Source organism: Dasypus novemcinctus, chromosome 16 (genome assembly GCF_030445035.2).
Source record: "Dasypus novemcinctus isolate mDasNov1 chromosome 16, mDasNov1.1.hap2, whole genome shotgun sequence".
In the NCBI taxonomy this organism is placed as follows: Eukaryota; Metazoa; Chordata; class Mammalia; order Cingulata; family Dasypodidae; genus Dasypus; species Dasypus novemcinctus.
In genome coordinates, this window is record NC_080688.1 from 13277195 (window position 1) to 13301787 (window position 24593).

The 24593-nt window shown below is 41.6% G+C and overlaps 1 pseudogene; it reads right to left on the reverse strand.

The window, feature by feature from the left end:
- Positions 1 to 21081: 21081 nt before the first annotated feature.
- Positions 21082 to 23767, reverse strand: LOC131273712 (neuronal tyrosine-phosphorylated phosphoinositide-3-kinase adapter 1 pseudogene; annotated as a pseudogene).
- Between the last annotated feature and the right edge of the window lie 826 nt (positions 23768 to 24593).

Below are 24593 nucleotides of genomic sequence, written 5' to 3' on the forward strand. Positions count from 1 at the left end.
AAAGCTACAGTGGTGAAAACAGTGTGGTATTGACCCAAGCATAGACGTACTACCCAGTGGAACTGAATTGAGATTTCTGATATAGATCCTCACATATACTGTCATCTGATGTTAAACATGGCCCCAAGTCCACTCAACTGGAAGAGAATGGCCTCTTCAACGAATGATGCTTGGAGAACTGGATATCCATATGCAAAAGAATGAAAGAGGATTACCATCTCACTCCTTATACAAAACTCAACTCAAGATGGATCAAAGATCTAAATATAAGATCCAAGACCATAAAGACCTTGAAAACAATGTAAGGAAGCACCTACAGGACTCTGTAATAGGAAATGGCTTATGAACTTCACACCCAAAGCATGAGCAGCAAAAGAACACATAGATAAATGGGACCTCCTCAAACTTAAAGCCTTTTGTACCTCAAAGGAGTTTGCCAAGAATGTGAAAAGAGAGCCTACCCAATGGAGAAAGTATTTAGTAACCATATATCTGATAGGAGATTAATATCCTGTATATATAAAGAACTCCTATATCTCAAAAGTAAAAAGACAACCCTTTCAAAAAATGGGCAAGAGATTTGAAGACAATTTTCCTAAGAAGAAATAGAAATGGCTCAAAAGCACATGAAAAATGCTTAAAATCTACTCATTAATAGAGAAATACAAATGAAAACCAAAATGAGATACCATCTTATTCCCATAAGACTGGAAGAGATCGAAAAACCAGAAGACTACAAGTGTTGGAGAGGATGTGGAGTAATGGGAACACTCATCCATGGCTGGTCGGAATGCATAAGATCTGCTTTTTTTCTATGTGTACTTTCAAATTCTCCTTTGTACTCATCCAGTGTCTACCTAATATCCTTAATCTTTAGCCATGCAATTGCATTTATTAAGGAGACTTGTTTGAATGTCTGTGATCAGTTGTCTCAACTCCTTTGTGTCATCTGGAGGCTTATCTTGTTCCTTTAACTGGGCCATATCTTTGTGTTTCTTGGTGTCTTGGCATCTGGCTTACTAGAGTATTTATTCTGGGTACAGTTTTTCTCTTTAGTTTTAAGCTTCCTGCCCTTTCTCCCTTATTAGTTGTGCAGTATGAGACAAAGATGTAGTTGGTGCTCTAAGCTATAGAGGCTTAACCTACCCTCATTGCCCCAAGGGACTGATGAAGCTTCTACCAACTTTCTCCTTTACCAGGGGTAGGGACAGAATCACAACTGTGGAATAATTCAAATGATGCAGGCCTAGACTGTAGTTGCCCTGAAAGACAGGTGAAGCTTCACACTCCTTTCTCCCCTGTCTGATAACCCTCCCCTCTCCTAATAACCTATGTTCTAGATTTTAACTCTATGCATATATTCATTGTATTTAGTTCATATTAGTGAGACCATGCAATATTTGTCCTTTGGTGTCTGGATTATTTCACTTAGAATAATGCCTTCAAGGTTCATCCATGTTATTGTATCACCCCAATTTCATTTCTTCTTATAGCACTGTAGTATTCCATTGTTTGTATATACCATATTTTGGTTATCCATTCATTGGTTGATGGACACTTGGGTTGTTTCCATCCTTTGGTAATTGTAAATAATGCAGCTATATACACCACCATGCAAATGTCTGTTTACATTGCAGTTGTTTTCAGTTCTTCTAGATATATTGCTAGTAGAATTGCTGGATCATATAACAGTTCTATAATTAGATTCCTGCATTTCAAAGAGGCTGCACCATTTTATATCCCCACTGTATCAGTCAACCAAAGGGGTGCTGATGCAAAATACCAGAAATTCGTTGGTTTTTATAAAGAGTATTTATTTGGGGTAGGAGCTTACATATACCAGGACAAAAGCATAAGTTACTTCCTTCACCAAACTCTATTTTCACATGTTGGAGCAAGATGGCTGCTGACATCTGTGAGGGTTCAGGCTTCCTGGATTCTTCTTTTCCTGGGTCTTTCTTCTCTCTGTGTTCAGGGTTCCTCTCTTCCCAGGGCTTGCTTTTTCCTGGGCACAGCATATCTCTTTTCCTGGGGCTTGCTTTTGTTTCCTCTGTGAGTTTATTTCTCAGGGGCTTAAGTCTTCAGCATGAAATTCCAACATCAAAATTCCAATAACAAGAACCCCCCAACTCTGTCTTTTGTCATGCCTTTTACCTGTGAGTCCCCACCCCTTGGTGGTGCCCTAAAGACATGGCCCAGTCAAAGCCCTAATCATAACCTAATCACACCCAGGTACAGACCAGATTACAGACAATCTGATATCTATTTTTGGAATTCATAACCATATCAAACTGCTACACCCACCAAGAATGAACAAGTATTCTTATTTCTCCACTTCCTCTCCAGAACTTATTGTTTTCTATTTTTTCAATACTGGTCATTCTATGCAATGTGAGATGATATCTCATTTTAATTTTAATTTGCATTTCCCTAATATCTAATATATTTATGATTTTTTCATCTGATTTTTGGCCATTTGTATTTACTTTTTGGAGAAATGTCTATTTCCAATATTTTGGGGTTGCTTGGTCTTTTACTGTTAAATTGTGTGTTTTCTTTATATAGAATAGAAATCAAACCCTTGCCAGATATGTGGTTTCCAAATATTTAAATTCATTTACTGTGCCTCTCATTCCTGTAAGATCTGCTATTTTTCTATGTATGTTTTCAAATTCTTATTTGTGTTACTCAGTGTCTTTTTTTTTTTTGTATTTATTAGTAAAGGCCTTTTTTCTATGTGAATAGCCTCTTTTTTGTCATTTCATTTATTTTTTATTTTTTTCTTCATTATTTTCTTTTAAATGTTACATTAAAAAATATGAGGTCCCCATATACCCCCCACCCCACCCACGCCACCCCTCCCACATCAACAAACTCTTCCATCATTCTGGCACATCCACTACACCCGGCAAATACATTCTGGAGAACCGCTGCAGCACATGGACAGTGGTCCACATTGTAGTCCACACTCTCCCCCAGTCCACCCAGTGGGCCATGATAGGATACACAATGTCCAGCATCCGTCCCTGCAGCACCACCTAGGACAACTCCAACTCCTGAAAATGCCCCCACACCATATCTCTTCTTCCCTTTCCCAACCATCAGCAGCCATTGTGGCCACCCTCTCCACATCACTACTACAATTTCTTCCCTTACAATCACAATAGTTCCCCAGTAGAACACCAGTAAGTTCACTTTAATCCATACTCTATTCCTGCATCTTGTGGACCTGGGATGGCTATGTCCAGTCCCCTTCTAGATCAAGAGGGGGTTGAGATTCCACATGGATGATGGATGCAATTCTCCTGCTTGTAGCTGTAGGCACTCTTGGCTCCCTGGTGTGATGGTTGACCCTCTTCACCTCCCTGTCAGCTGGCCAGAGTAAGTCCAAGAGACCAGAGGGTAGAAGCTGCAAGTCTTCTGAGGCCCAGGGCCTGGTTGTCACATGGACAGTTCAGAGATTCAGGTCTCTTGAGTATACACCAACTCAAATACCAACCACAGGTCTGGTAAAAGTAACAGAAGAGGCATGTGTAGAAAGGTTATATCTGAGTCCAACTCCATCACACTCAGGAACACAAACTCCAAAGTAGGGCCAACTGACATGGCCCTGAACTCCAGAGCCATCTGCCTTGACCATAGAACCTGTGGGTCACTGCAGCCCTCAGGAGAATCAGCACCTGGGTTTCCATCTACCTTGGCAGTCTCTGGTACCGTGCTGAGGCATGCATAAGCATCACCCCTGATGACCTCCTGATTCTTTTTTGGAGACTCTTAGCCATATAAACTCACTTGTCCTTTCCATTTCCCCCTTTTTATCCAAAGTCAAAAAGCAGTTTTTAACACCTCATATTACATGTAGGTTGAGATATTCTGCCGGTCTGAGTTGACCTCTTTGTTCATTGTCTTTTTGTAGTTACATCATCAGCTGGTGCTTGGTAGTAATCCCTTGGTGCCACGGAGGCTCATCCCTGGGAGTCTTGTCCCATGCTGGGGGGAAAGCAATGCATCTACATGCTGAGTTTGGCTTAGAGAGTGGCCACATTTGAGCAGCATGGAGGCTCTCTGCCTAAGCATTACAGAGAATATATAAGGATTCCCATATGCCCTGCTCCCCACACCTCCCACATTTTCCCACATTAGCAACATTTTATTAGTGTGGTACATTCGTTGCAATTGATAAACACATTTTGGAGCATTGCCACTGAGCATGAATTATAGTTTACACTGTAGTTTACACTATCTTCCACTCAATTCTGTAGGTTATGGCAAGATATATAATGGCCTATATCTGTCATTTCAATGTCATTCAGGACAATTCCCAAGTCACAAAAATGTCCCCATATTATACCTGTTTTTCCCTCTCTCTAATCTCAGAACCTCCATTGGTCACTGCCTCTACATCAGTGATATTTTTTTGATTGCTTGAATCAATAAATCTATAGTAGAATACTAGTAAGTCTACTTTAGTCCATAGTTCATTCTACAGTCCTGAGGATTCTGGGATGTTGATGTCTGCTCCACCTTTAATTGGGGGGACTTTGATCCCATATGGCTGATGGATGGAACTTTCTTGCAATTTTAAACACTCTTGGTTCATTGGTATATTGGTTATCCATCATCTCCTCCTTGTTAGCTGTCCTGGGTGAGTTAAATGAACTGGAGAGTAGATGTTGCAACTCTGTGGAGATATAGGGTCCAGCTGGCACATGGACAGGTCAAATATTTGTGCATTGGATGCACACCTACAAATTTTAGTACTAATTATAATTTCAACTAGAAGGACTAAAGAGCCATATATAGGGAAAACACAACTGAGTCCACCTCTGTCACAGTTGGGAGCATAAATTCCAAAGTAAGGTCCACTGGCAAGGGTCCAAACTGCTGAACTATCTGCCCTGCCAGTGTCTTCTTAATATCCTTATTCTCTTTAGCTATACCACTGAATTTATTAAGATTTATTTGAACATCTGTGATTAGTTGTCTCAACTCCTTTATGTCATCTGGAGGCTTATTTTGTTCTTTTAACTGGGCCATATCTTAATGTTTATTGGTATGGATTATAATTTTTTGTTGGTGTCTTGGCATATGACTTACTAGATGTATTTATTCTGAGTGCAGTTTCTCTCTTTAGTTTAGGGCTTTCTTGCCCTAACTCCCTTGTAGCTGTGTAGTAGGAGCTGAGGATGTGGTTGGTACTGTAATCTTGGAGCCTGAAGCTGCCTGTATTGCCCCAGGGACCAATGAAGTTTCTTGACTATCTCCTTTTCCAGTTTTATTGACAGACCCACAACTGTGTGTGGTAATCCAAGCTGTGCAGGCCTAGACCACCTATAGTTGCCCTGAGAGACTGTTGAACTTTCACATCCCTTCTTCCCCTCCCTGGGATGGGGATAAACCTCCATGTGTGGCCAGAAAACTAAACCATGGGGGTCAAAACTGACTGCAATTATCCAGGTAGACTGACAGTCCCAGCCCCTCCACCCCTGCCAGTTTGGGATGGACCTTCTGGAATGCCTAACAATCTAATCCATTTGGGTAGAAAGTGCCAGCAGTTTCCCTGAGAGGCTGAGGGAGTATTGTCCATTATGCCCTTTCAGGGGTGGGGATGGAACCACAGGCACCCAACAAACCAGTATGTGTGGGCCTAAAGATCTTGCAGTTGCCAAGAAAAGCTGAAGAAACATAGCTCCCATTCTTTCCTATTGGAGGATGGGGTGGAGCTAAAGTCACCCAACAATCCAGTCCATGCAGGCCAAACATGCCTACAGTTGCCCAGAGAGGTTGGGGCAGTACCAGCCCTCCTATCATAAGGTGATTGGAAGTGGAGCCATAGGCACCCAACAGTCCATTCCACGCAGGCCAAAAGCAGCTGAAGTTGCCCAGAGAAGCTTAGGTAACACTAGCCCTCTCCTAGCCTATGGGGGAGGCAGGTATGAAGCCAAAGGTGCTCAACACACCATTCTGTATGGGCTGAAAGCACCTGTAGTTGCCCAGGGAGGCTGAGAAAATATAGTTTGCCCATAATCTTTTGGGATGTGGGGATGGAGTCTGAGTCATACAACTATCCAGTATGTGCTGACTGAAAGCATCTTCAGTTGCCCAGAGAGACTGGTGCATGTCCCCCAGCTTCCTCCCTGCCATACATAGGTGGGGCTGGATCTGAGGCCAGGGCCACAATCCAATATGGATGGAAAGAAGCCAGTCCCTACTGCCACTGACTTTCCATCAGCATTGTTTCCCTTCATGCTGGGGACAGAGTTAAAACGACAGCTACTAGCCTCTTTTCGACTTGGACATGTTCAAACTTTAGCTGTTCTTAGGATTATACTTTAGTCAGCCAAATTTACTAATCAGTAGCTGAAGTCAGTGCCCAACCATCTCTTCCTTCCCTGTTTTTGGTAAGTGGAGCTTCCAGTTCCAGCTATGATATAGCTCCCAAGGTGGCTTGTACAGCCAGTGGAGGGATGGCAACAGCTTCCATGGTGTGCTCTACTCATGAATCTTCTCTGCAGGTATGCAGTGTCCTCCTTCCCTTCTCTCAAGGATGTTGCAGGATGTCCTTCTTATCTCTGGGTCCCCCAAACAGGTGCTTTAGATGGCTCTGTGTGATTACTAACTGCCCTGTAGGATGAGCTGACTCTTGGATACCCTTACTCTGCTGCCATCTCCCCTGTTCTAGTCTTCCTTTTTACCCTCTTCACAAAGTTCTTGCAGGTGCAGAAGTGTTTAGTTTTGAAGAGGTCCTATTTATTTATTTTAAAAAATTTTCTTGGTTGTGCTTTATTAGAAGTCTTGAAGGTGTCTCCCTACATTATCTTCTAGGAGTTTTATGGCCCTGGGTGTTATGTTTATGTATTTGATGTATTTTCAGTTGATTCTTGTATGGGAAGTGTGATGGGGATCCTCTTTCATTCTTTTGATTAAAAATATCCATGTCTCCCAATTCCATTTGTTGAACAGACTGTTCTGTCCCAGAAAAGTGGTCTTAGTAAGTTTATTAAAAATCATTTGACCAAAGCCAAACAAATAAACAAAAAACTCACAAGAAACAAACAAACAAACAAACAAACAAAAAGAAATAAAAATCAATTGACCATAGAGGTGCAGGCCTACTTCTGAAATCTCATTTCGTTTCCATTGATCTATGTGTCTATCTTTACACCAATTACATACTGTTATGAGCTGGTAGCTTTATAACACAGGTCAAGGTCAGGAGGCAGGAGTCCTCTGACTTCACACTTTCTCAGGATATTTTTGTCTATTTGGTACCCCTTTTCATTCCAAAGAAATGTAGTGATTGCCTTTTCTATTTTTGTAAATAGGCTGTTGGAAAAAAAAATTTTTTTAGGTACTGGAGGCCCGAGATTGAACCCAGGACCTCATATGTGGGAAGCCAGCGATCAACCACTGAGCCACATTGGCTTCCCTGAGTTTATTTTATCATTTGTTTTGCTTGTTTTGTTATTTTTGTTTTTCAGGAGGCACTGGGAACTGAACCCAGGACCTTAAATGTGAGAGGGGGGTGCTCAACTGCTTGAACTATATTTGCTCTCTGGCTGTTGGAATTTTGATTGGGATTACACTGAATTTATAAATCAGTTTGAGATCTTCATGTTTTGTCTTCTAATCCACAAATACAGAATGTCCTTCCATATTTTATGTAACATTTATATAATGTATCTTTAAAAAAATAAAAGATTAAAGACCCTCAACTGAATTTAATGCAATTAAAGGGTATAGCACCCATTGTAATAGATTGATTCAAAATACAGTGTCTTTTTATGAGTTTCATAAAATAGTCTCCAACTGCCAAATATGTTTCAACATCAGAAAATCAATCAATATAATAAACCATTTTACCATATTGTAAGGAAAAATCCCTCACCATCATCTTGACTGATGCAGAAAAGGCATTTGACAAAATCCAGCACCCTTTCTTGATAAAATAATTAGAAAGATAGCTATAGAATGGAAGTTCCTCAACATGATAAAAAACATATATGAAAATTCTGCAGCCAATGTAGTAATCAGAGGGAAGAGGGTGAAAGCTTTCCTTTTAAGATCAGGAACATGACAAGAATGCACTATGTCAGGTTTGCCTACAGCTGAGAATGACAGATCTCATCAAAAATCTGTGGCCCTCTTGTTCTGACATGTGTTAGCTGACTTTGGTGAGAAAATACCTCTTATGAGGCCCTAATTTGGAATTCTCCTGGCCTTGGGACTATACACTTTAACCCCAAATAAATCCTTTTTATAAAATCCAATCCATTTATTTTACTTTGCATCAGCAGTCCTTTGACAAACTAAAACACCACTCTTGCATACCAGAAATAAAAGACACTCGATTGGGGTGTATACTTCTTTTAATATGCTGTTGGATTTGCAAGTATTTTGTTGAGAATTTTTGCAGCTATGTCCATTAGAGATATTGGCTGTAATTTCCTTTTTTTGTAATATCTTTATCTGGCTTTGGTATTAAGGTGATGTTGGCTTTATAAAACATGAGTAATTTTCCCTAATTTTCAGTTTTTTAAAAGAGTTTAGGTGGGATTGGTATTAATTTTTCTGAAAACATTTGGTTGAATTCACCTTTGAAGTCATCTGGTCCTGGAATTTTCTTTGCTGGAAAATTTTTATTTTATTTTTAAATTTTTTTTTTAATTAAATTGTCCTTTTTTACAAAGATACATAGATCACAAAAGAAAGTTACATTAAAAAATAGAAGAGGTTCCCACATACCCCACCCCCTCCCCACCACTCCTCCCAAATCAACAACCTCTTTCATCATTGTGTCACATTCATTACATTTGGTGAATACATTTTGGAACACTGCTGAACTGCATGGATTATAGTTTACATTGTAGTTTACACTCTCTCCCAGTCCATTCAGTGGGTTATGGCAAGATATATAATGTCCAGCATCTGTACCTGCAATATCATTTAGGACAGTTCCATGTCCTGAAAATGCCCTCACATCTCATCTCTTCTCCCATCTCCCTGCCTTCAGCAACTACCATGGCCACTTTCTCCAGGTCAACACTACAGTTTCTTCCATTACTAGTCACAATAGTTCTATATTAAAATACCAGTAAGTTCACTCTAATCCATATTTTATTCCTCCATCCCATGGACCCTGAGTTGGTGATGTCCACTCCACCTCTATATCAAGAGGGGGCTTAGGTCCACATGGTTGATGGATGTGGTTTTCCTGTTTGGAATTGTAGGCACTCCTGGTTCACTGGTGTGATAACGACACACAGGTTCTACCATCATGGCAGTTGGCTCTTGAGCTCAGGGCTTTGTCAATGGGCCCTACTTGGGAATTTGTGTTCCTGAGTGTGATGGAGTTTTCTACACATGTCTCTTCTGTCACTTTTATTGAACCTGTGATTAGTGCTGGGGCTGGTGTATACCCAGGAGACTTCAATCTCTGACATTCACTGCAATTGATGAACAAATTTTTGAGCATTGCCACTAAGCATGGGTTATGATTTATGTTGTAGTTTATACTCCCACTCAGTTTTGTAGGTTATGGCAAGATATAGAACATGTCTATCATTGCAATGTTATTTGGGACAATTTCATGTCCCAAAGATGCCCCACTATTACACCTCTTTTTCCTTTGCCCTTTGCCCTGCCTTTAGCACCTCCAGTAGCCTGTCCCCACAGCTGGCATATGGCCAGTCCAAAGATTCAATTTTCTTGGATGTACACCTACCAACTCTAGCACAAACTATAGGATCAAATAGAAGGGTCAGCAGAAGCATGTGTAGAGAAGTCACAACTGAGTCCAATTCTGTCACACTCAGGACCACAAACTCCAAAGTAGGGCCCACTAACTCCAAAGTAGGGCCCACTGGCAAGACACCAGACTCTGGAGCTATCTGTCATGACTGTAGGACCTAGATGTCTGCAGATCCCTCAGCAGCCTCACTATTTGGGATAGTATCTACTTTGGCAGTCTATGAGATCCTGCTGAGACATGCATAAGCAGTTTTTTTTTCACAACTTCATTTGCTTCTGCATCTTTGTTATTTTCTTTGTTTTTTGGGGGGGCATAATCTGCCTATTAATGATTTCCAGCTTCATTCCATTATGATCAGAGATGGTGATTTATATAATTTCAATCTCCTTTAATCTATTGAGACCTGTTTTGTGACCCAGCATGTGGTCTATGCTGGAGAAAGATCCATGAGCACTTAAGGAGAATGTAAAACCTGCTAACTTTACATTCAGCATTCTGTATATGTCTAAGTTCAGGTTATCATATTATTCAAGTTCTCCTTTTCCTTGTGGATCTTCTGTCCATTTGTTATATCTATTGATGTGAGTGGCTCCAACTATTATTGTAGAGACATCTATTTCTCATTTCAATTTTGCCAGAGTTTGCCTCATATATTTTGGGGCATCTCAGTTAGGTGCATATATATTTATGACGGTTACTCCTTCCTGGTGGATTGTTCCTTTTTTCTTAACATGGCCTTCTGCCTATCTTATACACTTTTTCATTTTAATAACATTCAATGTTAGTACTCTACAGGCATTACTTAAACCATTTTATCCTTTGTCTTTCTTATGCTGTATTTGCAGAACCCCTTTTAGTATTTCCTGCAGAGCTGGATTCTTGTTTAAAAACTCTTTTAGTTTCTGCTTATCTTTGAATAATTTAAGCTCATCATCATATTTGAAAGACATTTTGCTAAATAAGTAATTCTTATCTGGCAGTTTTACTCTTTCAGTACCGTAATTATTTCATACTACTGCCTTCTTTCCTCCATGGTTTCTGAAGAGAAATCCACACAAATCTTTCTTGCCATCTCTTGTATGTGATGTTTCACTTCTTCCTTGCTGCATTTAGAATGCTCTCTTTACCTTTGGCATTTGGCTTTCTGAATATTATGTGTCTTGCAGTAGGTGTATATTGACTTATTTTAATTGGAGTATACTCTGTTTCCTGGACATGTGTATTCATGACTTTCTTGAGAGTTGGGAAATTTTTGGCCATTAATTCCTCAAATACTCTTTCTCTCTGCTTTCATTTCTCTTCTCCTTCTGGAACTCCAATATTACATATGTTAGTGAACTTCATTTTATCATTCAACTCCCTGAGCCCATGCTCACTTTTTTCAATTCTTTTCTCTCAATGCTCTTGTTTTTTAATTTCAACTGTATTATCCTCTGCTGCTTATCCTTTAATTCATGATTTCAAATCTGCCTCTATTGTATTTTTAATTTCCTTATTGTGTTCTTTACATTAAAGTGACAAAAACTGTATTCTGCAAAAGTCACTATTTTTTATATTATCTTTTTTAAAAGATACATAAATCACACAAAATATTACATTAAAAATATGAGGTTCCCATATATCCCACTCCCCACACCCCCCACCTCCTCCCACAATGACAACTTTTTCATTTGTGAGGTACGTCATTGCATTTGATGAGTACATTTTGGAGCATTGCTGCACAGCATGGATTATAATTTATGTTGTAGTTTACACTCTCTCCCAGTCCACTCAGTGGGTTATGGCAGGATAATGTCCTGCATCTCTCCCTGCAATATCATTGAGGACAATTCCAAGTCCTGAAAATGCCCCTATATCACACCTCTTTTTCCCTCTCCCTGCCTTCAGCAACTCCTGTGACCACTGTCTCCACATCAATGATACAATTTCTTCGATTGCTGGAATCACAATTCTATAGTAGAATACCAGAAAGCCATGACTGTGGGCCTGGGTGTATCATCATCCCTCAGGAGCATGACTACCTGGAGTTGTATCTACTTTGGCTGTCTGAAATCCTGCTGAGACATGCATAAGCATGACCCCTCTGATGACTTTCTGACCCATTTTGAAGTCTCAGCCAAATAAACTAATTTTTCTTTACCATTCCCTCCTTTTATTCAAGGGCTTTTTTTAAGATGCATCTCCAGGTTGTGCTTGGTAGTAATCCCTTGGCACCAGGTATGCTAATCCCCAGGAGTCATGTCCCATGCTGGCAGGCAGATAGTGCATTTACATGCTGAATTTGGCTTCGAAAGTGGCCACAACAGTTTTTATGGTTAGGAGATTTTAAGTGAGTCAGGAGGTCATTCCAGAGGTTAAATTTATACATGTCTCCAGATGAGCACACTGACTGTCACAGTACCTCAAGCAGGGTTGCTCTTGAGAGTTCTAGAGATATCTAGACAATATAGATAGGGCAGTTACCCCAAGAAGTTGGTATCTTCTTGGTGGGCCTTTCCTTAGAATATTAAACTGAGCTCCCCAATGTAACAGAGTTAGACTCATTTATAATCTTCCTACACATGACTCTTCTCCTTTTATTTGAACCTATAATTATTGCTATATCCATTAAATACATTTCCCAGAGACTTCAATCATCCAAATATTCTTATGCCAGGTGAACCCTGAATCTCAGTAAAGTTGCAACACCTCCTCTCTAGTTCATCAGACTTGCCCAGGACAACTAACAAAAGGATAATCATGGTCAATGACCATCCCAAAAAACAGAGTGTCTACAACTGCAAGCAAGACCATTCCATCCATATGCCTCATGGGATCTAAACACCCTCTAAATCAGAAGGAGAGTGGACAACACCATTCCAAAATCCTCAAGATTGAGGAATGCATAAATATAAGGAAGGAATGCAACTATGAACTAAAGCAGATTTATTATTATTCTAGTAATAAAAGAATTTATGACAGTGATATAAAGATAGTGGTCACTATATTTCTGAGGAGAGGGAGTATGAAGAATAGATGTAACAAGGGGAATTTTGGGGACATTAAAATTGTTCTGCATTACATTGCGGTGATAAAAAACAGGCTAATATACATTTTGTCAAAATTTATAAATTTGAGTGGTGCAAAGTGTAAACCATAAAGTAAACCATTGACCATAGTTAGGAGCAATACTTCAATATTTGTTCATAAATTGTAACAATGTAACACACTAATGAAAGATGTTAATGGGGGAAGTGTGAGAGGGGGAGGGTGGGGTATATAGGAATTCCCTATTTTTTCAATGTAACTTTTTATTGTCTTAGTTTGGAGTCTAGAAGTCCACTGCCAAGGTGTCAGCAAGCAAGCTATGCATCTCTGTAGCATTCTGGTGGTGGCTTGCCAGCAATGAATCTCTGCCTCCATCACATAGCAATCTGTCTCTTTTGTTCCCTCTTGTGGCTTCTATTTTCATGTCTCAATTTCCTTTGCTTATAAGGACTTTAGTCTTATAGGAAAAAGTCCTATCTTAACTCAATTTGGTCTCTCTTTTAAAAATATATATTTTATTTATTTTTAAAAGATACATAGATTACATAAAATATTACATAAAAATATAGGGGATTCCCATATGCCCCACTCCCCGCACCTTCCACTTTTCCCACATTACCAATTTTTTTCATTAGAGTTGTACATTCATTGCAATTGATGAACACATTTTGGAGCACTGCCACACAGCATGGATTATAGTTTACATTGTACTTTACACTCTCTTCCACTCCATTCTGTAGGTTATGGTGGGATATATAACGTCCTGTATCTGTATTTGCAATGTCATTCAGAACAATTCCCAAGTCCTGAAAATGCTCCCATATTACACCTCCTTTCCCCTCAATGTAACTTTTATATAGTCTAAATCTTCTTTTAAAACTTAGAAAAAAATGAGTAAAATATAGATCCTTTATTTCCTTGATTAAGTTTGTTCCTAAATATTTGATTCCTTTAGTCAGTCTAACTAAGGGTTTGTCTATTTTCTTGGGTTTTCAAAGAACCTTTAATTCTCTATTGTTTTTTGTTTGTTTGCAATTTAATTTATTTCTGCTTGGATGTTCAAGACCTGCTGTGACCCAACATATGATTTATCCTGGAAAAGGAACCATGAGCTCTTGTAAAGTGTTTATATCCTCTTATTTTGCATTGTTATGTTATATAAATGTCTGTTTAGTCTAGTTCATTTTTTATATGTTTCAACCTCTCTGTTTCCTTATTTATCTTCTGTACAGATATTCTATCCAATGCTGGGTGTAGTGTATTGAAGCCTCCAACTACTATTTATGAGATATCTATTTCTCCCTAAAGTTTTGTAGGAATGTGCCTCATATATTCTGGGGCACCTAGGTTAAGTGCCTAAATATTTATTACAGTATTTCTTCTTGGTGAATTTCTCCTTTTATTATTATATAGTGACCATCTATAACTCCTACCAGTTTTTGAAAAATATATTTTTATTTCTTTTTAAAAGATATATAGATTACACAAAATGTTACATTAAAACATATAGAAGATTCCAATATGCCCCATTCCCCATAACCTCTACTTTACCCACATGAACAACTTCTTTCATTAGTGTGGCACACTCATTGCAACTGAAGAACAGATTTTAGAGCACAGCTACACAGCATGGATTATAGTTTACATTGTAGTATATACTCTCCCCCAGTCCATTCAGTGTGTTATTGCAAGATATATAATGCCCTGCATCTGTCCCTTCAATATCATTCAGGACAACTCCAAATCCCAAAAATGCTCCCATATCACCCCTCCTTTGCCCTCTCCCTGCCTTTAGCAACTCCCATAGACACTGTCTCCACATCAATGATATAATTTCTTCCATTTCTGGAGTCACAATAATTCTGTAGTAGAATACCAGTAAGTCCACTCTAATCCATATTTTATTCCTCCATCCTGAGGACCCTGGGATGGCAATGCCCATTCCAACTCTCAACTGAGAGGAGGCTTTGATCCCACATGTTGGGTGGATGGGATTCTCATGCCTGCAGCTGTAGACTCTCTCAATTCCTTGGTGTGGTGGTTGTCCATTCTCACCTCTAGTCAGCTGACCTGGGTAAGTCCAAGAAACTGGAATGTAGGTGCTGCAACACCTCTGAGGCTCATTGCCCAGCTGGCACATGGTCACTCCTGAGATTCAAGCCTCCTGGGCATATACCATCACCAGCATCAACCACACATTAAATAAAAGGAACAGAAGAGGCATGTGTAGATAACTCATATCTGAGTCCAACTCCATCACACTCAGGAGCACAAATTCCAAAGTTGGGGCCACTGGCAAAGCACTGAACTCTCAAGCCATCTGCCATGACCATAGGACCTGGGTGTTTCTTTAGCCCTCAGAGCACCACTACCTGGGGTTGTATCTACTTGGGCTGTATAGTTATCAGCTATTCAAAAGGGCCACCAAGCCCACTCAACTGGGGGAGAATGACCTCTTCAACAAATGGTGTTTGGAGAACTGGATATCCATATGCAAAAGAATGAGAGAGGAGCACCATTTCACACCTTATACAAATATCAACTCAAGATGGCTCAAAGGTCTAAATATAAGCCAAGGCCATAAAAACCTTGGAAGACAATATAGGGAAGCATCTATAGGACCTTGTAAAAGGAAATGGCTTAATGAACTTCATACCCAAAGCATGAGAATTGAAAGAAAAAAATAGATAATTGGGACCTCCTCAAAATTAAAACCTTTTGCACCTCAAAGAAGTTTGTCTAGAAAGTGAAAAGTCAGCCTATCCAATGGGAGAAAATATTTGGTAACCATATATCTGATAGGAGACTAATATCCAGCATATATAAAGAAATCCTGTATCCTAAAAATAAAAAGACAAACATCCATTTAAAAAATGGGCAAGAGATTTGAACAGACACTTCTCCAAAGAAGTACAAATGGCTTAAAAGAACATGAAAAGGTGCTCAACATCACTATTAGGGAAATTCAATCAAAACTACAATGAGATACCATTTTATACCAATTAGACTGGTGGCTATTTAAAAAAAAAAAACAGAGAGCTACAAGTGTTGGAGAGGATGTGGGGGGAATGAGAACCCTCATTCACTGCTGGTGGGAATGTAGAAGGATCTAGGCATTGTGAAGGACAGTTTGGTGATTCCTCAAAAAACTAGGTATAGTTTTGCCATATGACTCAGTAATTCCACTGGTGGGTATGTACCCAGAAGGACCAAAAACAAGGACACAAACTGATAAATTCACACCAATGTTCATAATGGCATTATTCACTATTGCCATAAGTTGGATTCAACCAAAATGCCCATCAACAGATTTGTGGCATATATATACAATGGGATACTGCTCAGTTGTAAGACAGAAAACTACTAACACATGGGATAACATGGATGAATCTTGAGGACCTTATGTTGAGGGAAGCAAGCCAGGCATTGAAGGACAAATACTACATGACCTCTCTGATATGAATTAAGTAATTCAAGCCATCTCAGAGAGCTAGAGTTGGAAGATAGCCTTACAGGAAATGGAGGGAGTGAGGAAGGTTGTGAGTCAGTGCCACCAATGACACAATCTATGATAAGTTGGAGGTAAGTAGTTGTGTACTGAAGGGATGTGATGGGGGTATAGGGATACTATTGGATTGGACTGTGTAGACTTATACCAGTATTGCATTTAAAGTTGTTATTTTTTATCCTTTATTAGAATCACTACTGTAGATCATTTCTTGGTTATTATTTGCATGGAATATCTTTTTCCATGCTTTCACTTTCAACCTGATTGTGTCCTTATGTCTAAGTCTCTTATAGGTAGCACATATATGACTCATTTTTAAAAATCCACTCTATCAGTTTATGTCTTTTTTTAAGTACTTCAATCCATTAAAGTTCAATGTTATTACTGTAAAGATATTACATACACCATCCATTTTATCATTTTGTTTTCCATTGTCACATCTTACCATTGTCTGCCTTTTTGCCTTTTTACTCTTGCTAATAATCTTCAATTCTACACTCTTCTCTAAGCTTTTGCACTTGTCTTTTCCTTTCATGCTGCAGCACTCTCTTTAGTGTGTTCAGCAAATCCTTTCTTTTTTATGATTTCTATTTTATTTGTTTCTCCCCCCCCCCCCCATTCTTCCCATTCCCCTCATTGTCTGCTCTATGTGTCCATTCATTGTGTGGTCTTCTGTGTCTGCTTGTATTTGAATTAGGCAATTCCAGGAACCCATCCTGGGAATTTCTGGAGTGGGAGAGAGGCAATTACTCTCTTGCACCACCTCAGCTCCCCTGTTCTGCTATGTCTTCTTATTTTCTCTCTGCTGTGTCTCTTGCGTCATCTTGCTGCACCAGCTCTCCATGAGGGCTGCATTTCTGCATGGGACAGCTTTCCTGCATGAGACAGCATTCCCACATAGGGTGGCACTCCCCTGTGGGGCTGCATTCCTGCTTGGACCAGCAGTCTTCATGGGTCAGCTTGCTGCATGGGGCAGTTCACAGCATGGGCCAGCTTGCCCTCAGCAGGAGGGCCTGGGCATCAAACCCTGAACCTCCTATATGGTAGACAGGAGCCAAATTGGTTAGCCACATCCATTTTCCTAAATCCTTTCCTTGGGTAACCTATTCTCTTAGTTTTTGTTCATCTGCAAAGACTTTAAATTCACCCTCATTTTTGAAGGGCAGTCTTGACTTCTTTCTTATTTGGATAAAGAATTCTTGGTTGGCAGTTTTTCTCTTTCAATACCTTAAATTCATCATAGCACTTTCTTCTTGTTTCCATGCTTTCTGATGAGAGATAGGCACTTAGTTTTATTGAACTTCTCTCTTATGTAATGTATTGCTTTTTCCTTGCTTCTTTCAGACCTCTATTTCATTCTGAATAGTAAGTGTTTCACAGTAGGTCTATTTAGATTTGTTCTATTTGGGGTGAATTGTCCTTCCTGGATATGGATATTTATGACTTTAATAAGGGCTGGGAAGTTTTTGATCATTATTTTCTCAAATATCCTTCCTTCCCCTTTTCCGTCATCTTCTCCTTCTGTGACACTCACAATGTATATTTTTTGCATGCGTTTTTCTGATATTCAATTCCTTTAGAGATTGTTCCATTTTTTCCATTATTTTCTCTTTTTGTTCCTCTGTCTTTTCAAGTTCATATGCTCAATTCACCAATTCACTAGTTCTGTCCTCCATCAATTCAAATCTACTTTATATACCTCTAATGTATATTGTTTTATTTTTTTCTTTATTTTAAAAGATGCTTTAGATTACATAAATTTTACATAGAAAATATAGGTGATTCCCATATACCTCAGTCCCCTCCCCACACTTTTCCCCATTAATAGCATCTTTCATTAGTGTGGTACCTTTGTTACAGTTGATGGACACATATTGAAGCATTACTACTAACCATGAGATATAGTTTACAGTATGGTTTACACTTTGCACTGCACAGTTTTATAGATTTTGACAAAATGTGTAACAGCTTGTATACATCATTGCAATATTAGGCAGAAAAATTGCAATGTCCCTAGAATGCCCCGTTTTACCCAAATTGTTCCTTCTCCTTCCCCTCAGAACCTCTGGTCACCACTGTCTTTATATCAATGTTACAAGTTCTTCCATTACTAGAATAATAAGAATTCTACTTTAGTCCACAGTTGCATTCTCCCATTATGCTTGTTCATTCCTCTAACTTGAGGATTTTTGTATGGCAATGCCCACTCTGCATCTAATTGAGAGGGACTTAGATTCCATGGGGGCATATTGATAGAACTGTTTTGCTTGTAGTTGTAGATACTCTCTGTATTTTGGGATGGGCATTGTCCATCATTATCCTTCTGTTAGTTGTCCTAGGTGAGTCCAATGAGGTGGAGAGTAGCTGTTAGGTGCAATTCTGCTGAGATTCATTGCTCAATCAGCATATGAGCACCTGGAAGATTTAAGTTTTGGGATATATGTTTAATAGGTATAGTGATAATTATAGGTTCAAATAAAAGCAGAAGAACCATGTGTAGGAAAATTAAAAATATGTCTGACATATACCTTGGGCTGATAGGTTATCATAATATTCCAAGATAAGGCCCATCAACAGCTGCTGATTTCCTGGGGATGTCTGCTCTCCTATAGTGTCTAGATGTCTCTAGAACCCTCAAGAACACCCGTTTAAGGCACTGTTTACTCTGGTAGTTGATGAGAATCATGCTTAAGTGTAACCTCTGGAATGACTGCCTGACTCACGTTGAAATCTCTTTGCCATTAATATTCATTTTCATTTAGTATTTGCTCCTTTGGTCTAGGACTTTTTCCAGATGCATTGCTAGTTGGCATTGGTAGTAATCTCTCAGTGCCAGGAAGTCTTATCTCCAGGAGTCATGATTTCATCCCTTGTGACTTTCAGTCCCATAAGCTCTGTTACTTTTCTTTGTAGGGCTCCAAATTGTTCCTTATACTCACCCATTGTCTTTATCCCTTATCTCTTTAGTTGTATTTCCCTTCAAAACCTTGAATTGATTTAGGAGATTTGTGTGATTATCATTAATTAGTTATCTTAAATCCTGTGTTTCATCAGGATTTTTGATTTGTTCCTTTGGCTGGACCATCTCTTCCTGCTTTTAGTATGACTTTTATATTTTTACTGATGTCTAGGCCTCTGAATATGTTGGTTCATTTATTCTGACAGTCATTTTCTTTTTCCCAGCTAGTGGTTTTATTTCATGGTTTTGTTTATGGCTCTTCTTTTATTTTTGTTCAACTTATTCAAAGTCTTTACAGTTTCCCAAGTTATCAAAATTGGATTAGGGACTCAATGGGGTGCAGATCTGATCCAAAGGGACTCCAAAAAGAATTTTTTTTACCTTTCAGTTTTCTGGTCAGTCAGCAGATGGTATTTGCTGGCAAATCATTCCACAAGGTGTCTCAACCTCTACTTGCCCATGATTCTGGTCTGACCTGAGCCAAAATTCAAGTGGGCTCTGTTGCCCAAACTCAGTGAAGAGAAAGTACTCTCCACCTTCTGCCCCACCCTCTCTTCCCAGGGAGGAAGACTGGTATTCTCCTCTCAGTTGGCTGCAGGGAGCTATGGGTTTCATCCAGCCTGTTCTCTGTGAGGGTGATATGGGTGTTGTTCTTGGTCCCAGGGACTAGTAACTCAGTTTTTGTTTAGGCTTCATCCCTCTGTCTCTTGCCCTCCTGGAGGATTTGTAGCACTCCCCTGGTCTTCAAATCCCCAAAGCAGTTCCCTCAGACAGTTTTTTGCATTTCCTCCATTGTTTTTGTGAGAGAGTTGTGCCCTACTTACCGATTCTGATGACATCTTCATGGAAGAGCTCTAGCACTTTATTTTATTGAGGCTAACTTATGTCTGACAAATTCTTCTCTCTTATTTATCTCAGAATTCTTTAGCTCTCTGGCATGTGGCAGTTTGAGTATAATGTGCTGTGGAATGGTTTCATTTTTATTTAATTTGTTTGGAATTTGGTGAGCACCTTGGTATATATATTCATGTACTTCATTAAATTTGGGCCTTTATTTCTTTGAATATTTTCTCTTTACATTTCTCTCTCCTTCTGGGACTGCCACAATGTAAGCTTTATGGTGTCCCACATTCTTCTTGGGCTGTGTTCACTTAGGTTCATCCTCTCTTCATTCTTATCCTCAGATTAAATGATTTCAATAGTCTTATTTTGAAGTTCATTAATTCTTTCTTCTCCCAGCTCAAATCTATTGTTGAATTTTTAGAATTTGTAATGATCATTATTCTTTTACTATATTATTCTGAAAAGAAAGGAATTTTTTAAAAGTTCCTAACATCTCTTCCATCTTTCAAAATGTTTTTAAAAAATCAATACTCTTCCTATTGCTCCACACCAAATTTTCCTCCTTTCCCATCTTTCCACTCATCCCTGGCAGTAGACCATTATCACAGAACTAAATAAATAAGATGCTTGTTTCAGAGCCCTCCAGACTAAAATAATTAGAAAAATAATACCCCATTTCCCATTTCCTACACTCTCTTCCTAACAGCTACTCCCCCATTTCCTCTGACCTACTCTTTCATCCTTTCTAGCCCTCCCCTCCTTCCTCATGCTCACAACTCTGGCCTGGCCTCTACTTTCTCAGGAGGAGGACCCACAAGTCTCAGTGGGGTAGAGCTAAGGAGAGTCTCATTCCCACCCTCAAGCAATCCCTCCTCTACCCCCAAATTCCTGGAGTGCAACTGGTATCCCATGCCACATAGGCCTGAAAGATCCAGAACCTGGGTGACTCAGGGTGGAGGACAGAGGTTCTCCCTGGTTCTCTCAACTGGCTCATCAAGTGTCTCTCTCCCTCAAGGCAAGTCTCCCAGGAGAGATGGTCACTGCATGTCCCAGGCCAGGTGCCCTGGTCACCTGCCCTCCCCAAATGGCAGTGTCCCAAACGATCATGTGCTGCTCATGGCAGGGCAGGGTGCTGGACTTGCTGGGTTCAGGTCCACCTGTTTCCTGCTGAGGAGGATGGGCATTCTTTTCTGCTTGCAGAGACCTGAGGTCAATCCTGTTTTGATCCTTGATCCCCTCTCTGATCACTTGCAGCAGGCTGGGGTGGCAGAGGCAGTGACAGCAGCAGCCCAGGGTGTGTCTGGCTTGAGGCACCCTGGGCTGACTGCAAGGCTCAGGTATGTGGAGAGTGGCTTGCTGGAGAGTGACTCCAGAGGTGGAGGTGCAGCACCCAAGGCGGTAGGCAGCTGTGAAGTCTGGGGGCAAGAGAATGAGGGTTGAGGGAGAATGGGCCTCCAATTACACCTTCCCCAGGTCCTAGAGAGGAGTCACTTCCAAGCATCCCAGAAAAGGGGATGGAGATGTGGCATTAAGGTTTAGGGCCTGGGACATGGACTTGTGCAGGTGGGAGGTGAGGGATTTGACTCAGGCCAATTCCCCACAGCTAGTCCCAATTGGTTAGGATGTGTGTGGGTGGACAGGGGCACCTGCATTGCAGTGGCAGGCTGGTTAGGTTGGCAGGATACAGGCAGTGCTGTGTGGCTCCCTCTGTGCTCCCTTCATGGTGGATACTGGCTAGCAGACCCTCCATCCCCTGGCTCCACACTGGGATTCCTCATGCTCCATCTTGCCAGGCCCATTAACCTTGTAGTTCCAGACCCAGGAACCCTCCTCAGACTTGTCCAGCTACTTTGCCTTGCTCTTTCCCTGCAGGACCTTCATCTTCAGAGCCCAGCTAGCCCTAATCCTTATGACACCCATTTCCTCATCTTCCTCTGTTGTTCCCACATTGACAATGACCTGGACACAAAAGATGCTGGCAAAGACACCCCCATTGGCTCTTTCTTTCTATAGCTGGATCTTGCCCTTGGGGGAGGGAACCCCCCACTCCACAGCCCTTATTCAGCATGCCCCAGCCTTCAGGCTTTCATAGACAGGGTGTCTCTTGAGCCCAGATGCTGTGTCTGGATAGGTCCAGAACAGGGCCAGGGGGCTTGTTGTAGGGTCTGGAAGGCTGTGGGTAAAGGCTAGGCAACTGAGGTGTTGGAGTACCCTAGCTGCAGCCCCAATGGCCCCACTTGGGGGCTGCAATTCCTTGACATGGAGGGCCTCGAGCTGGTGCCCAGCCTCCTGTGGAGGACAGAAATATTCTCTGTTTTGGTTCCCAGAAGCCAAGGATGGACCCACTGGCAGCAGAGTTCATGCTCACCTTGACTGCTGAGCACACCATGGTGTCAGCCAAGGCCTTGTCCTTTAGGGGCCCAGGGAGCAAGTCAGCTGGGCCAGGGGAGTATGCCAGCACCTTCACCATCTTGTGGCAGATCATGCTGTGGGAGATGGAAGGCTCCTGCTCTCCCTGGGGCTGGCTAGAGCCCTAGGAAGGCAATGGTGTTGAGAGGTTTTGGGCCCAGCCTGATGGTCCCAGCAGCAGCAGCAGCAGGTTTGCAGCAGAAGGCTAGGTGGTGGGAAAGCTGTCTCCTGCACTTGGGGACTGGAGTGGAGTCAGTGGTTCCTTGGAATGGCAAAGGACCAGTAGTCTTGAGACCCCATCACCAGGCATTCAGAAAGCAGACTTTAAATGGGGGTAAGGAAAGGAATGGAGGATGTTACTGAAGAAGGTTGGGGGAAGGCAGGGGGATTTCACAAGGAGTGGACTTGGTGGGCATTCCATTCTTCTAGATCAAGAGGGCTGAAGCTGGGCAGTGGTGGTCATGGGGCTGCAGGGCATGAGAATAGTGCAGTGGGAGGATTGCCATCAGTGGGGACCCTGTTGGCTCAGCCTTCCCCAACCTCATCGAGCAGTGTGTACTTCATTCCCCATGGATGACCTTGCTCTCTTCAAAGACCAAGTGTGGGGCAACTGGAGGGTTTGGGCACCCACTTCCAAGAGGAGACCCACTCAGGCCCCCTCCTTCTTCCTTCTGCCCTGAAGATGTTGCCCATCTTGATATATACAGGCTTCCTGGGCATCCACATCAGGGTCCTCAACTAAGTGGGACCCCTGTCTGAGCTGCTGAAGGGCCAGGCTCCCCACTGGAGGATAGGGGTCTGGGGGGCAGAAGGAGACAGAACTGAGTGTTGGGGCTTCTCCTAGGCTTCTGCAGAGGGACCCTTTGGCTGGACTCCCTGCCCTTTGGGATGGGTTTCTGAAAGCCTGCTTTTTTGCTGGTGGCATCTTGACCTCGAACCCAACATGCTGAGCTTGGTGCTGGGATGTCTTTGGGGCTTGGCCAGGGTCCTCCAAGTGCCGCCATCCTCTGTGAGACCCTTCCACCACCCCCAGACCCAATCTCCACACTGTCCGTGCTGCCCACAGAGTGGCAGGAGAAGGAAAGTGGGGCCATGGCACTGTGGCAGGAGTGGGACTGTGCTCCTGGGAGGCAGGAGCACTTCCTGAGGGAGCAGCGCAGCGACGCCATGTTCAGCATGCAGGCCCCACCTCCTTCTTGGAGCTCCTCTTGGCCTCCTACTCCTTATGCTGCCTCCACTGTGGGTTGGCCTTTTGGGAGAGGAGGTTCATGTTGTGGGGCAGGAGGTCGGGGCTGGGGCGCCCTGCTTAATGACACCAGGGATAGGCGTGGGGAGCAGCCCTCCTGGGTCCCAGATCTACTGGCTTGCCAGGCACTGGCCCACCCCTCACTTGCCCACTATGCCAGGCCCTGAGCAGAAGGGAGGAGAGAGATAGAGAGCAGAGTGTTTTTAATTCCTCTTATTCTGATTTTCAGCTCTTATTACTTTTCATTATTTCCATCTTTCTATTGTTATTCTATTTTTTAAATTTTATTCATTTTGTAAAAATATTACATTCAAAAAGTATGAGGTCCCATTCAACCCCACCACCCCCACCCCATCACTCCCCCCCCCCCCCCCCAGCAACACTCACTCCCATCATCATGACACATCCATTGCATTTGGTAAGTACATCTCTGGGCATCTCTGCACCTCATGGTCAATGGTCCACATCATAGCCCATACTCTCCCACGTTCCATCCAGTGGGCCCTGGGAGGATTTACAATGTCTGGTAATTGTCCCTGAAGCACCAACCAGGACAACTCCAAGTCCCAAAAACGCCTCCACATCTCATCTCTTCCTCCCATTCCCCATACCCATCAGCCACCATGGCCACTTTTCCCACACCAATGCCACCTTTTCTCTGTGGACCTTGGATTGGTTGTGCCATTGCACCTCTATGTCAAGAGGAGGCTCAGATTACGCATGGATACTGGATGCAATCCTCCTGCTTTCAGTTGTAGGCACCCTAGGTAGGCTCCATGGTGTGGTGGTTGACCTTCTTCAACTGCATGTTAGCTGAGTGGGGTAAGTCCAATAAATCAGAGTGTAGGAG